This window comes from Phascolarctos cinereus, unplaced genomic scaffold, assembly GCF_003287225.1.
Source record: "Phascolarctos cinereus isolate Bilbo 61053 unplaced genomic scaffold, phaCin_HiC Scaffold_4;HRSCAF=312, whole genome shotgun sequence".
NCBI lineage: Eukaryota > Metazoa > Chordata > Mammalia > Diprotodontia > Phascolarctidae > Phascolarctos > Phascolarctos cinereus.
In genome coordinates, this window is record NW_027555847.1 from 279,603,271 (window position 1) to 279,617,811 (window position 14,541).

Consider the following 14,541-nt stretch of genomic DNA (forward strand, 5'->3'; position numbering starts at 1 on the left):
GTATTTAACGTTTTTAAGCCTTCCTTTCCTTATTTTTAAAAATGAGTGCTAATAATGCCTATTTTCAGGGGGATATGATAAGAATGTGACAAGATTCTGTAATTAAGGGCCATATTAAGTGTAAGCTATTTTTAAAAAAATCTAGCTTGCCCCTTTTGTTCAGCTCATCCCAGCAGATATGTAATTGTCCCCTTGTTTCTTTAAGAAAAACTTTCAAAGAATCATCTTGTTATGAACAGGAATGATGGAATGAATATTTGTTAGTTGATTGATAGCAAGGAAAACTGACTGGATTCTTAAAAACTCATTTTATAAATTTTATGGTTGCAGAGGGCAGAAGTTGGCCCAAGTGAGTGAAAGTGTCATAGAGGCAGATTTAATCTCAGAAAGAACTTCCTAATAATTAGAGCTGTCAAAAGTAAATTTAGTTGTCCGAGGAAATAAGTAGTAAGCCATCCACTATCATCAGAATTGAAGCCACATCTGTACAACTGTTTATTGGTTAGTTGTAGGATATGATAGAAAATATTTAAGTTTACATTATTGTTAGAATAGATTTTGTTTTAACATAATAGGTACCATGCTAGCTGACCTCTGAAGAATTCCATGATTATTTTATTTTTCTAGTTTACCCTGTGCAATATGAATTGTTGATTTGTTGATAAAAATAGGCAAAATTACTTTGTGTTTATTTTGTGTAAATTTTGTATTTATTGATCTATGTTCAGGTTTGTTTTTTTTTTCCCAGTAGAATGTAAGCTCTTTGAGGGCAGGGACTAGGACTTTAATTTTACTCTTTTTATCCCTATTATCTAGCACAGTGTAGGCACTTTAATAAATGATTGTTGAACTGAATTGAATTTGTCCAAATGAATGTTATTGTTATTCACAATTTGGACATTCATAAATTTGGACATATCGTATTCCCCTAGTAAACTGTAACTTTGGCAGCAAGAACTATTAATTCTGTTTTTCATCTTTGTACCCACAGTATTTTGCACCTATATGCTGCTTATGTGTTTAATGGATGTTTGTTAAATTGAGTCAAATTAAATTGAATTGAGAGATTATGTACTTAATCTAACAAATGTTGGACAGTGCTAGAACTTTCTTTGGGAGCTCTTATGTATTGTTAAGCATCCAAGTGATCGGTCATAGGGAAAATGAAAAAAGGGAAGAGTTGGTAAAAGAATCAAAAAATCTAAATAGGAAAACTATGATCATCAGCTCCTGAATAATTAATTCATTTTTGCTAGAAGCATACTCATCACAGTCTTTCATATGGGCCATCCAGCAACCAGGAATATCAAAGTATATTATGATTAATATTGAACTAACTGGAATTCACATTGCTTATTGTGATGAAGCAGGGGGTGTCCTCTTACAAGCTTCCGAAACTATTTGGGATCCTTTAATTTCCCATTTTTCAGTTAACTGAAATTTTATACATGGTTGGGTTGAATCTAGTCTTTATGAAACTTCTAAGAGATGTTTGTTATACCTTAAAATTTGTTGGCAGTTTGATGTTATATAGGCTTTCTTAGTGATCCTTTCTTTGATGCAAGTTACTGTTGTGATCAGCAATAGACAAAGATGAAAACTTTTGGTGTTCTATATTCCATTTTCTTTGATCCACATTGCTTTCCCTGTAACTTTAATAAATCATAAATCTTGTTGGCATTTGCTGTTGTGATGTACATTTTATTAGATTTTGGTTTTATTTGATTACTAGCAATGAGTTTTGAATTTTTTTTCTGATGTTAAATATTTCAAGCATTTCCCTAATGACTCAGGCTCTGGGCTACAGTGCTGTTAACTTTGATAGATTTCTTATTGTGAGAATAAGTTCCCAGAAAGAACTTCGTGACTTTTCATATTTGTATAATTTCTTAGTTCTTAAAATTCTAATTTACATTTTATTTGACTTTTCTCATCAAAACCCTACTGAGGTACAGTTGCATTTTCATTTTGAGGGTGTGGGAACTTAGATGCTCAGTTGTTCAGAACATGTAAAAGCAGTTTGTAAAATTGTTACATTGTTTACCTGTTTATTTATTCTTTTGCCTTTATTTTACAAAGGCACTGAAACCATTTTCCTTCATGTATAAAATGAAACGACTTCCTTAGAGAGTCCTGTATTTTTTGGCATAATAGAAATAACACTGAAGTTAAAATCAGAAAACAGGCTACACAATACTAATACAACTTTGGGATGTTGTTTACATCTTTAATTTCCTGTAAAATAAGGGAGCTCAGTTCAAAACATTAAGTGCTTACCAGGTGCTAGATTTGATATTTTTGCTAGGTGTTTGACTTGATCTCTAAAGCACTGACATTTTATGATTCCATGAATTCAGAATTCTGATATTTAGTACAGAATATTAAGTACTATCTGTACAGCAATTCAAACTCAGACTGACCTGAAGTTTGCTTTTGTGCCAACTGTGGAAAAAGAATATAGCTAAGCAAATTAATGAAGGCAACTAGGTGGCTCAGTAGATAGAGCACTTGGCCTGGAGTCAGGAAGACCTGGGTTCAAATCCAGCCTCAGACACTAGCTGTGTGACCCTAGGCAAGTTACTTAACCTCTTTTGCCTTAATCCACTGGAGAAGGAATGGCCAACCAGTCCAGTGTCTTGGCCAAGAAAACCCCATGGACAATATTGGCGTGCTGTGGTCCATGGGCTTACAAAGAGCTGGACACGAGTGAATGACAGAACAACCATGAAGCAGGTTAATAGTGCAAATACAACCATAAGAAAAACATTCAGCCTGTCTAAGAACACAGACTGTTTTTGAGAAAAATAATCATAATTAAATCCAGATTTGCAAAATCACAGAACCAGAGAGAACGTTGGAGATCATTTCGTCTAAGCCCCTCATTTAGTTGATAAGGAAACTAAGACTCTGGGAGGAAGGTGACTTGCTCAAGGTCATCAAGATAGTATCAGAGCTAGGAGCGGAGCCCAAATTTCATGGTTGTCTGATCAATTCTCCTTCCACTACACCAGATTTCTCCCTTAATACCTAATTAGCATCTGTTACAGAAAATATAAATTATTAGAGCCTGTTGTATAAAACAGGTCCTCTTCTTGAGTATACTTTGTTATTAATTCAAATTATTGGATTTTAAAGTAATGAAACTGTGTTTCCCTTAATTTCCTTAATTCATATTTTTCTCTATTATTTATATTAGGAAAATTTTGTAACGCAACCAGAACTTTTTTATGTGCACTAAAGGGAACAAACATTAGTCTGAATAATTGGAATACATCTTTTTAGAATTTTATTAAATTCCATGTCAAGTGGGTACATTTGAAGTACTTTGAATTAGGGAAAAGATTAGGAATAAGTTATGCTGCCCAGCGAGGCCTGACCAAGTCATATGGTAATAGGGAGAGGGACTTTGGACTGGCTGGGGTGAAAGTAAGCCCTTTGCCCTTGCTGGTAGAAGAAAGACTTGAAGCAAAGGAGTACAAAGCTGGCCTGAGAGTGCACTAGACCCAGCAGAGGTGTTGGGCCTTTCCAAACAGTGAACGAATGAGGGAGACACACTAAGACACACCAATTCATTTAGCAAACATTTATTCAGAGAATATGTGTGCTGGATGGTGTGGGAGTACAAAGAAGTTTAGTATATGTACTTTTACTTGAAGTGTTTGTAATTGGAAAAATGACTAAAATACTTAAAAAAGTTTAATATGGTGTGAGTGTTAAATAACTTTTTAAAAAATTCTAATCATGCAAGCAACATTTAATATGTACTATGTGCTAGGCACATGGGAGATATTGTACAGACTTAGCATACAGTAAGGTCATGAATAGTTAGTCTGTGCATCTCAGAAAGGTTTCCAGGTATTAAGCAGAGGCACCAGTTATAGAAAAGAGAACTTATGAATAGGAAACATGTCTCATACAGAATTAGAAGAATAGAGTGTCATGCCTCCTTCTAGAATACCCTCCACACAGCTCAGGGCCCTGCATAAAAATGTATTTTTATGATGACAGTATACAGTGCTGACAAGCTATTGATTATAGGCCGTTGATTATGCAGTATTTTCCTAGCATGGATTATTGAGTTGAAATACAAATGGACAACTCCCAAAACTGTATCTTGTGGGGGGTAGGGGGAGAAGAAAACCAAAACAGCACTTACACTCTCCCTCCTCCCCACCCCCACCCCCATCTGTCTGTCTTGTCTGTTTGTCTCTCTGTCTCTCACACACACCTGAAATATTTCTTAACAAATTAGATTGCTATTCAATTATTTTAGTTTTCAATTGATACAGCAGAAATAAGGCATTACATTCTAAAATTAAAATTGTCTGGTAGAACTGTAAAGTTCTTTGTTAGGGGCTCAGTTTGACCTTAAGCTCAATTCGTGGTAGTTGTCTTGCCTTAAAAATCACAAAGGGAAAAACAGTGAAGAATTATAAATGACAGAGATTAGGAATTTATTAGCTTTCTCATCTGTCAGTCCTCCTTGTTTCTTGCTAAATTCAGAACGGTGTAGGTAGTTTACACTTATATGCCTCCCATATTTGTGCCTTAGTAACTTCCTTTGGTGAATTATTGCACTATGTAACTAAATATACTTTTGGAAAATTAAAATTAGAATGGAAAATGCCATTATGGTACTAAGCTCACCTTTCTATAGATGATGCCAAACCATGTTTTCTTCTCTCCTTCAGCATTAACAGCTCTTAAGCAGATTACTAAACATCAATTCTCCAAAATCCTCCCCCATTCTTTTCTTATGATAGAACATCTTTAGATGTTCTATATCTCACTGACCAATTTTGAAGTTCTTAGGACCTCTAGAGCAGACACTTCCTTGAGAGAGTGGTCACCATAGTAACAGACCAGCAGTTTAAAGGGTCAGAATCATCAGAGCTACCATGTTAGCAGTCAGAACTGAGGAAAGAGCTGAGCCTTTGAGAGCAGATGAATTGTATTGTTATTAAAAAATCACTGAAGATTTCCCTCTCTCTAAATATTCTTGTCAGACAGGCAAACATAAACCTGTATTCTATATGTTTTTTCTTGAAGTTGACTAGATTGACAGATCAAACTGGATGGGCGCTTGGGGAAAGGAAATCCAAACTGATAGATTCTTCCAGGCTTTGCCATTCTGTAACCATAATGACATTTTTCAAAACTTGTTTCTTCAAGATGAGTTAAAAGGCTACAGAAGTTTTTTCATAAATACAGAATGAAAAGGTCAGAAGCAAAGTAAACTTGTAAGATTGACAATAAAAATTGTGAAGTAAATCCATTTATTTTTAGGAAGGATATGTTACTGTGAGTTGAAGTTCAATGAATTCATCACCCAATTCCATCACTTGTTCTTCTCTTCTCATTTCAGTTTGATTATGTTAAAGTTATTCCAAGGATGCTTTTGGAAGAAATAATTTAAAAGCTAAAGCTTAATTAAGCAGATTGTCTCAGTATATTCTCTTTCTGGAATATAAAGTTGGGGAGAGACAATTTCTGAAAGACTTGATTTGTAATTTTATTGATTTCATTAGTGTTAATTTTGGGGCCACAAGGGCCTTAAATTGTTTTACTGAATTCCTCATAATTTGAAAGAATCAAGCACTTCCAAAACACTTAACTTGCTCTCAAAGCATTTCTCCCAAACCTGTCTCTTTTCAACCCATCTCTTTTCTGAACTTCTCTGTTTCTGTCCAGAGTTCCATCATCCTTTCTGTCGCTGAAGTTCACAGTCATGAACTTGGTGGCTTCTTTTAAATCCCAGCTTAAATCCCACCTTCTGCAAGAAGCCTTTCGTGATCCCCATTAATGTTAGTCCCATCCTTCTCCAATTTGTTGTTGATTATCTCCAATGTATCATGTGTATCTCTCATTGTACATTGTTGTTTGCTTTCCTAATGTCTAATCTGCTATTTGAATCCATTTTGTTTTACTTCATCATCGTTATTCATCAATATTGATTGGTAGTCCATTGACTATTTAGCAATTTTTTGTTGAAGGTTTACTGAACAATTGAAATGTGCTATATCCGCTAGTGAATGTTTTGATCATTTTATTTCATATACTTTGAAATAAGATACTTTTTTTCTGATTTATGAGTTAATTCCTTAAATTATTAACTGATATGACTGGACATTTTGTTGTTGCCACAGTTGGAAAGAACTCATTGTCAATTTGTAGTATATATCAAGGATACACATGTACACATACAAACACATACAGACACAAATGAGCTCTATAATTTTTGCATTCAGCTGCACATAATGGTCCCTTTTTTGTAAATCATACCATTTCTTCAGGGCACATCTCTTCAGCAAAGCCTCTCCTAATAACTCTAGCCAGTATCTTTCTTTCCCCTTCCTGACTGCCTGTAGCAGTTACTTACTGTACCAGACCTTGTGGCACTTAATTATATTCAACTTTGCAATAGCTGTGATTGTTCTTTGTTTTATGTAAGTCTTGTACCCTCCAAAATATTAGAAGTTCTTTCAGTTCAAGAACTTGTGTGTGTGTGTGTGTGTGTGTGTGTGTGTGTGTGTGTGTGTGTGTGTAAGAGGAAAGAGAGAGAAAACACTTTATTTTATCCATTTTAGGTGGAAATATTCCTAGTGAATTACACACTTCCCTGCCCCTTTTCAGGGAAGGATATTTAATATGTTTTACACATTTTATTATATTTGCATATATAATAAAAATTTGTATTACTCAAGGGCATAATTATGGAGTATTACTATTATTATACTGGGTAGAATATTGTCTTCTGTGCTTGTTGAAGTATGTTAGGCTGTTTTCCTCTACTCTAAGTGGCTCATGACTACTGTACATTTTAGTTCTTATGTCTGCTTTTTACAGTTTTATAGTTTTTCTGTCTTTTCTACTTGGGGTTATCTCTCTTCTTGCCTCTAAATAGCTGGTACAGTACTGCCTTTCAGTTTGCTGCTTCTAATCTTCAAGGTCATTAGATTTGTGTCTAAAATAAAAGGCTCTGGGTAAGTGCCTGAGAGACTTTATTTTGACAAAAGTTCTTGAGCTTTGACTGCTTGGAGAGGCCCATTTTGCTTGTTCTGTGGTTGTTTATGTTATGCCTGCTAAAGGACCTTTGGATAAATAGAACATAAGTTGTATTTCTTTTATATCTCCCACAGTGCGTATCACAGAGATGGTTATATAATACTTGTTAAATTAAATGGAATTGAATTAAACCATACATTTTTATTCAGTACTTCTTGAGAAAATGAGAGTACTTGAACAGTGTTCTATATTCCTTAGGCTATTTCCCATTCCTCATTATCTATTTATCTATCATATCTACAGGCAATAGCCCTAATATTTGAAACCTAAAAGGAAAAGACCAAAATTTTTATTCACTATACCATTTTTCTAAGCTTATTACCCCTTGAGGTACAGTAAAAAGATAAAAAATCTTGAGTCAGATTACCTAAGTTTGAATTTGGTTCTGATACTTTTGTGTCCTTGGGCAAGTTACACGCAACTTCTCTTGTGTTTCCTTATCTCTAAAATAAAGGTGTTGGACTAGATAATATTTAAGGTCCCTTATAGTTCTTAATTGTAAAGTATTCCTTAAACAAAATTATACAGGGTCAAATGACTGTTCATAGCAAAGAAACAAAATCTTTAAAGGGAAGGCCTTGTAGAGGCTTACTCATATATATGACCTCTATTTACTTTGCTTTTAGATATAGTGGCCTAGACCAACTATAGTGACCAAGTATCGTTTCCCATCGGATTTAATTATATAAATGTGGAATAAGAGCCTACTGTATGCTAGGGTAAGTGCCTGGAGTAAAAAAATGTTAAACAGCACAGTTCCTGCAACAGTTTAATAATCAAATGAAATCAGATCAGATTCTGTTATTATCACCAAAACTCCCATCTACCTTAGATTTCATGAGAGATAGTTTAAACCCAGTTCCCACCTAGTTAATCATACCCTGCCTCTCTCAAATCCAGATACAATTTCACTCAGATATCACATTATCTGTTGATTTTTTTATACTGTTTAAGAAACATTAGATTTTAAAATGCTGTAAAAATAAAAATTATCATTATTTTCACACTGAAATTTGTATTTGAAAATCAGATTTTCTGTTCAGCTGTGGTCCTTTCATCAGAAATACTTGAAAGCCCTGTATTTCATTGAATGTCTATAAGATTATACTCAGTTTCACTGGGCAGGTGATTCTTGGTTGTACTCCTATCTTGTTTGCCATCTGGAATATCAAATTCCAAGCCCTGCAGTCCTTTAATGTAGAAGTTGCTAAATCCTGTGGAATTCTGACTGTGGCTCTGTGATACTTGAATTGTTTTTTTCTGGCTACTTGCAGTACTTTCTCCTTGAATTGGCAGTTCTGGAATTTGGCTCTAATATTCCTGGGAGTTTTCTTTTTGGGATCTTTTTCAGGAGGTGATTGGTAGCCTCTTTTAGTTTCTGTTTTACACTCTGGTCTGAGATAGTAAGGCAGCTTTGATAATTATGATATTCAGGCCTTTTTTTTAATCATGGCTTTCAGGTAGTCCAATAATTCTTAAATTTATCTCTCAATCTGTTTTCCAAATCAGTTGTTTTTCCAATGAGATATTTCACATTTTCTTCTATTTTTTCATTCTTTTGATTTTGTTTTATTGTTTCTTGATGTCTTATGGAGTCATTAGCTTCCACTTGCCCGCTTCTAATTTTTAAGGAATCATTTTCTTCAGTGAGCTTTTGTACCTCCTTTTCCATTTGACCAATTCTACTTTTTAAGAAGTTGTTTGTTCAGTGGATTTTTGTGCCTTCTTTTCCATTTAACCAATTCTGCTTTTTAAAAAGTTGTTTTATTCAGTGGATTTTCATTCATCTTTTTCTATTTTTTTTGTTTCCATTGTCAAGCTATTGACTCTTTTTTCATAATTCTCTTGTATCACTCATATTTCTTTTCCTAGTTTTTCTTCTATCTCTCTTATTTGATTTTTAATGTTCTTTTTTGAGCCCTTCCCATTCTTTTTTTTTGTCCTGAGACCAATTCACGTTTTTCTTTGAGGCTTTGCATGTAGACATTTTGAGTTTGTGTTTTGATCTTCCCTGTCACCATGGAAATTTTCTGTGGTCAGGTTCTTTTTTTATTTTTTGCTCATTTTTCCAGCCTTTTTAATGACTTTTATGTTAAAGTTGGGCTCTGCTCCTGGGGTGGAAGGGGCACTATCCTAAGCTTCTTGCATGAGGGTATGAGGCCTCGCACTGGCCTGTGCCTGGACCTTGCCCCTGGACTGCTCTAAATACGTACTAGAAGCCACAGGGCCTCACTGCAAAACTGTTCGGGGGGGCTGTCAGGCCTTGCTGATGGTTTTCACCGGGGGCCAGGGGCCATAAGGCCTTGCTGCTGAGCTGTGCTGAGGGTCCTCATTGCTGTCCTATCCTGGGGCTTGAGGCTTAACTGCTGGCTTGCTGAGGTATATAACCTGCTGCTGGCTTGCCCAGACACCTGCTGTGCTGGACTGCATTCCCCCTTTTACCCCAGCGAGACAGACTTTTTCTGCTGAACTTCTAAGTTTTCTTGGACTGGAAAATTGTTTTACCCCATCCTTTAGTTGGTTCTGCCCCTCCAGTATTCGTTTTGAGAAGTTATTTTATAGTTGTTTGGAAGTGAATTTGAAAGAGTTCAAGCGAGCTTCTGCCTTACTCTGCTATCTTGGCCCCACTCACAGACAAGCTCTTCCACCCTGAATCTTTGAACTGCTCTTGTTTTGTAAAGCTATGAATTGGGTAAGTAGAGGCTTCACTGAGAAATCAGAAGTTTTTAAGTACATACACACACACAAGCAAACTTAATATTTGTTGAGCAAAAGATTCGTTCATAAATGCAAAACCTCAGTCTTATATAGATAATATCAAAAAAATTACAGGATTTACAACAGCATGCATAGTAACTCATTTAGTGGAACTGACTTGTTATGTGAGGAAAACATTTAAAATACAGTCCATGCACACAATTAACCACTAATCTTTATCTTGTAGAATTGCAGAGAGAAAAATAGCTGTATGTATGAAATTATTCTTAACATAATACCATAGAATTAAAGCTTTATCAAACGTAATCCTGAATTATTAAAAGTGAGCAAAGATAAAGTAAGCTTTCCAAATATAGCAATGAAATAAATGGAGAAAGAAAAGAAATTAAATTCTAGATCTTTGTTTCAAGATAAAAATGAATTATAATAAAATAAACCCATATTTGAAACTTGGTCTTTTCTATGTGGATTTAGCACATTGAAAGCAATCATTGGAACAAAGAAAAATTATTGTGAAGTCACCTGCGATATCACTCCACATACATGTAAATGAAGAAAACTACATTAGAGATTGAAATGGGAATAATGAAAATTTCACTAAATATAAGCTAGAAAAAAAAAGATGTATCAAACAAAGTCACTATTTCTTACCTCCTACAAATACTTAAAAGTGTTTTAAATTATCTTGATATTGATGAAGCTACAGTTACAGGACAAAGTATTTGACCATATGTAGGGAACCAAACCAATGATGGAAGATTTCCAACTCATATTCAGGCCACAGAAGATTTGACAGCACAAAAACTGAATTAGCTCATGCAACAGTAGCTGCATAATATAGTGAACCTTAATTCTAAACATATATGGAAGAGGACAATGAATTGATTTGAATACAATGTTTACAATACCTCTAGAATGGAGAAATTGACCTCTAAAGGAGCAGGGTACTTGGGGCACATTGAAGGTGCTTAATAACAATAAATGTTGATTGATTGATTATAGCAGAAACAGTGTTGAACTTGGGAGTTAGGGAAACTGGTTTCAAATCCTGACTCAGCCTCTTTTAGTTGTTTTACCCTAGGCAAGTCATCTAGCCTTACGAAGCCTAACTTTTCTTTTCTATAAAAAGAAGATATTAATGCCTCCTCACACCAACACCTCTTTGTAATCCAGTGACACTGGCCTCCTTTCTGTTCCCTTGCCCAGGACACTATATCCTGACTCCCAGCAGTTTCACTGGCTATTCTCTGTTCCTGGAATTCTTTCCCTTCTCATCTCTGCCTCCTGGCGTCCCTGACTTTCTTCAAGTCCCAACTTAAATCTCACTTTCTACAAAATGCTTTTCCCAGTCCCTTCTTAATATTAATACCTCCTCTCTGTTGATTAGCTCCAGATTATCCTGTATATAACTTGTTTACATATTGTGGTTTGCATGCCTCATTTAGCTTCTTGTAGATAGAAGCATATAATCTATTAGCTAACCTAAAAAGTAATATACCATCATTATCCACAGTTACTGTTGCACTGACTGAGTGATATTTTATCTAACTACTCCAAATCAGGTGTTTGCCCTATGGCCAAAGGAACAATTTATACTCGGTACTTTTAGAAGGTGGGAAAGGGAAGGAAGTATAGTGACTACCATTCACCTTCTTAGATCCTTGCATCTTGGGAATTGTCAGTTCTGCTTTTTGAAATTAGCTTACTATGGAAATTACAATATATGACCCAATCAGCTATATTAATATATTCTGCTAGATTATTTAAATGACCTGCATCTCAAATACCAATTAATACCACTGTTAGACTAAAGTAATTACACACTTAAGTTCTAATTCAAATAACAATTGAAGTGTCTTCTCTAATTGAAATTGACCTGTGACTTGAAATCATAGACTCTCACAATTTTAGAGCTGGAAGAAACATTAGAGATGGCCCCTACATGTTATACGTGAAGACCCTGAGACCCAAAAAGCTTAAAGCACTTGGTCACTGTCATAGAATAGCAAGACAAAGAGCAGGACCCAGTTATCCTAATTCCCATTCCAATGTTCTTTTCCCTTCTCAAATTTTTCTAGATTACTTTGTGTGGATCTCTCTTTTATATAGTGGGAAAAGCACCAGACTTTGAGTCAGGAAAGATCTGGATTCAGACTGGATCTGTGTGATGTTGGGCAGATACTGATATTCTCTGAGCTACGGTTTCCTCCTCAATAAAATGGGGATATCAGTGCTAGCAGCACCACCTCACGAAGTAGCTGTAAGAAAAATACTGCGTAAATCTTAAAGCTTATTGAAATGTGATCAGTTGTTTTCTAATAGAATGTAAAGTCCCCTGAGGAAAGACTGTGTCATATTTTATCTTTGTATACACATTGCCTGGTTTGTACATTTGGAGTGAGTACTTAATAAATATTGAATTTAATTGACTTTTAATGCTTTTTACATTATTGCTCTGCATATTTGTGGGGAAAGGTGGAAACATTTTACTTGAAATTATAATAACTTACATTTATTTAGTCTGCTAATTACAAATTGCTAAGGTGAAAGCTACTTGTATATTTTTGATGTGTTTCACCCATAGGAAAGACAGAGAAGCCTGTGTACACTGGGGTGGGAGCTGGCCAGGAGTGTAGCTTGGCAGTCACAGCAGAGGGGACAGGGATTATTTCTGCACCCAGAGGTAGAGCACCAGGGCAAGAAATACTGGAGCAGAAAGAGATCCCAGGGGATCACTGAAATAGCATTGGGAGCAGGAAAAGGTATCATCTGGCAGCTTTAGGTCATAGATCTGGGGCAGAGAGGAGCAATCCCTAGAGTGTACTGTGCCTGGCTAAGTACCAAACAAGGAATAAGTTCCAGAAACATAGAATGTGAACCCAGGAGCAGAGCAGCAACTCAATTCTAGCCTTTAGCCTAGCACCAAAGCTTGTAGTAGAATAACTAGGGCAAAAGGGAGCTAGGAGTTTAGTCACTCTGAACTTGTAGTATTTATTTATTAAAATAAGATCAGTAGAGGAAAAAATGGGGGAAAAAAATGAGAGCTATACAGAAAAAAAAAGTTGCGAAAAGAGAATTAATAGCTTGGTAAAAGAGGTACCAAATCTTACTGAAGAAAATAAGTCCTTGAAAATTGGAATTGGCCAATTAGAAGCTAATGACTTCATGAAACATCAAGAAATAATAGTTTTTTCAAAAAGTCAAAAGACTGAAAAGTAGAAGAAAATGTGAAATATCTTATTGGAAAAACAATTCACCTGGAAAATAGATCAAGGAGAGAAAATTGAAGAATCACTGGACTTCTGGGAAGCCCTGAACAAAAAAAAAAAAAAGAGCATAGACATCATATTTTAAGAAGTGGTAAAGGAAAACACTCAAATGTCTTAGAACCAGAGGGCTAAGTAGAAATTGAAAGAAGCCATGGGTCATATCCTGAAAGAAACTACAAAATGAAAATTCCCAGGAATATTATAGCTAGAATCAAGAGATCTTAGGTCAAGAAGAAAATCCTAGAAGCAGCCGGAAATAAAGAATTCAGAGCTATAGTCAAGATCACACAAAATTTAGCAGCCGCCACTAAAAAAAAAAACCAAAAACCAAAAAACAACAACGAAAAACAGATCTTGGATTGTGATATTCCAGAAACCAAAGTATCTAGGATTACAACCAAGAATAAATAACCTACCCTGCAAAACTGAGTATAATCCTTCAGGGGGAAAAATGGACATTTAATGAAATGGGACTTTCAAGCATTCCTGATAAAAAGACCAAAGCTAAATAGAAAAGTTGACATTCAAATACAAAATTCAAGAAAAGAATAAAAAGGTAAACATGAGTGAGAAATTATAAGAGACTAAATATAAATGTAATAATAAATGTAAACTAAATGTTTGTATTTTTATTTGAAGATATATGCATGTAATCCCTCAGAATTTTATTATCAGCAGGGCTTTTAGAAGGAGCCTAATTAGGGGGTTTAGCATAATTCTGTTATGTTTGGGTGATCTCAGAAGAAGAATGGAAGCGAGAGGTAGAGGAATGCACTGGGAGAGAGGGGAATGAAGAGAAGAATGGAGAAAATGATCTCACGTAAATGGGTAAGGAAGTGGGCAAAGGAGTGTTTATACAATGGAAGAGGCATGTCAGGGAGTGAGCAACACTTGAGTCTCTCTGTCATCTCAAGTAGTTCAAGGAAGGAAGAAAACATATACATTAAGGTACAGAGATTCATCTCATCTGCAAAGGAAGTAGGAGGGAAAGAGATTAAGAGAAAGGGTAGGTGGATAAGGAGAACACTTTCTACAAAGACAGTATACAATATTATAAAGTTTAACAATTTTGAAAGACTTAGGAATTCTGATTAATGTAGTGACCAGCTGTTGTAGAGAGCTAAATGATGAAACATGCTACCCACTTCTTGATACAGAAGTGAAAGATTCAGAGTGCAAAATGGGACATATGCTTTTTTTTTTGATATGGCCAATGTAAAATTTGTCTTGTTTAATTATATGTGTTTATAACAGGAGTTTTTTTCTTTTGTTCTCAACTGAAGGAAGGATGATGAGAAAGCAGATTTTTGCTAATTAAAAGAAAAATTCAATTTAAAATGAAGATAGCTTTAGAATCAGAACTTTATTATGTCTTATATTGTATTTTTAGAAAACTCTTGACCTTTGGTGTGTGGTACTTAAGAAAGGAAATAATGTTTTATTGTTGAATTATCAGTGAGGTTTTGCTGTATTCAGGGCTGTTGTGAAC

At 35.1% G+C, this 14,541-nt stretch overlaps 1 protein-coding gene across 8 annotated transcripts in view; it reads left to right on the forward strand.

The window, feature by feature from the left end:
* FER (FER tyrosine kinase) overlaps window positions 1-14,541 on the forward strand; it is a 257,864-nt gene that overhangs the window by 210,889 nt on the left and 32,434 nt on the right. Inside the window, exon 18 of one of the 8 annotated variants that reach the window (XR_013486092.1) lies at window positions 7,692-7,784. The exons of the other annotated variants lie outside the window; for them this stretch is intronic. The gene's annotated coding sequence lies outside the window, so the exon portion shown is untranslated. The remainder of the gene's footprint in view (window positions 1-7,691; window positions 7,785-14,541) is intronic. 8 annotated transcript variants of the gene reach the window in all.